The sequence below is a fragment of the Saccostrea cucullata genome, unplaced genomic scaffold, assembly GCF_032062105.1.
Source record: "Saccostrea cucullata isolate Sc308-1 unplaced genomic scaffold, CSIRO_AGI_Scuc_v1 ctg524, whole genome shotgun sequence".
Classification (NCBI taxonomy): Eukaryota; Metazoa; Mollusca; class Bivalvia; order Ostreida; family Ostreidae; genus Saccostrea; species Saccostrea cuccullata.
Window position 1 is genome coordinate 1 of NW_026931135.1, and position 1,956 is coordinate 1,956.

The window sequence follows — 1,956 nt, forward strand, 5'->3', positions numbered from 1 at the left end:
GTGAAAGTTCAAATTCTTTAATTTCGATTTTCTCAATAACTACTCAGGCAATCGTTTTGAAACTTTCAATGTTTATTCCTTGCAATGTGTCAAAGTGATTTCTACTTTCAAAATAATTGTAATGAGTCGATCACAGTTGCCATAGAAACGAAACAGAAAAAAAGATTCAGTTGTACACATGTGTTCTCCAAGGTCTAGGTCAAAGGGTCAAAGTTCGTCGTATCCAATAAAACTTCTTTTCACAAGGATTACATATTTGATATACGAAAGCCCTAGTACTTACCGTTCAAACGTTATGGCTATTTACTATGTTCAAGACGACCCCCCCCCTTTTTTTGAAGCACACAGCTAAGTAGAATACACAGATATAACATATTATACAACTTACAAGTAACTTTGTAAAATCTTCATTCATAAAATTCAGTTCCCGTCATGTGATATTTTGCCATCATTCATTCTCCTTCTGTTTTGTCTCTTGAATTTATAAATATTTTATTTTATCTATATAAAAAAAAATAACGATTGTCAGCTGCATTTATTATCATTTCGCGTTTTCTTGTATATCTATCACTTGTATATTATTCATTTCATTAGATAGTGCAAGTATAAATTAAAAAATTGGTACGTCATTTCCATAGTTTTTATTCATTCATAAATTCTTTGATCCGCTCCTGATGGTTCGCAAAGCCTTGATCACCACTGTATACAAAACATTCATCTCGCCGAAAATGTTCATGATTCCGCTAAACTGAGAAAGTTCACACATGATTTATCATCTCATAACACACATCAGCTCTCTGCAATGCAGAAATGCTCGAATTGAAGGGGAAAATTCAGGAGTTATTGATGAGAAAAATTCAGGAGTTATTATGTCGCCCCGAACGAAGTCGGGGACGACATATTGATATTGTACGCATGTTTTTTTTATCCAGGCTGTTTCTCGGAGATGGCTGGGACAATCTTCCTGAAACTTTCCTCAAAGGACGATCACTGGTTGTAGTTGTGCAGTGAGGTCATTCAGTTCCAATATGTCTACCGTTGCCATGGAAACCTGTAAAAAGCGACAAATTTTGTCCGAGAGTGTTCTCTCTGGTCCCTTAAACGTTCGTCATGAAACTTTTCTTATTTTAATGATTAGTATCTGTAGTTCTGCAACTCGTATTTAAAATTTTCATATAATCGATTATTGCCATGGAAACCAGGTGAAAGTTCAAATTCTTTAATTTCGATTTTCTCAATAACTACTCAGGCAATCGTTTTGAAACTTTCAATATTTATTCCTTGCAATGTGTCAAAGTGATTTCTACTTTCAAAATAATTGTAATGAGTCGATCACAGTTGCCATAGAAACGAAACAGAAAAAAAGATTCAGTTGTACACATGTGTTCTCCAAGGTCTAGGTCAAAGGGTCAAAGTTCGTCGTATCCAATAAAAGTTCTTTTCACAAGGATTACATATTTGATATACGAAAGCCCTAGTACTTACCGTTCAAACGTTATGGCTATTTACTATGTTCAAGACGTCCCCCCCCCTTTTTTTTTGAAGCACACAGCTAAGTAGAATACACAGATATAACATATTATACAACTTACAAGTAACTTTGTAAAATCTTCATTCATAAAATTCAGTTCCCGTCATGTGATATTTTGCCATCATTCATTCTCCTTCTGTTTTGTCTCTTGAATTTATCATTATTTTATTTTATCTATATAAAAAAAAATAACGATTGTCAGCTGCATTTATTATCATTTCGCGTTTTCTTGTATATCTATCACTTGTATATTATTCATTTCATTAGATAGTGCAAGTATAAATTAAAAAATTGGTACGTCATTTCCATAGTTTTTATTCATTCATAAATTCTTTGATCCGCTCCTGATGGTTCGCAAAGCCTTGATCACCACTGTATACAAAACATTCATCTCGCCGAAAATGTTCATGATTCCGCTAAACTGA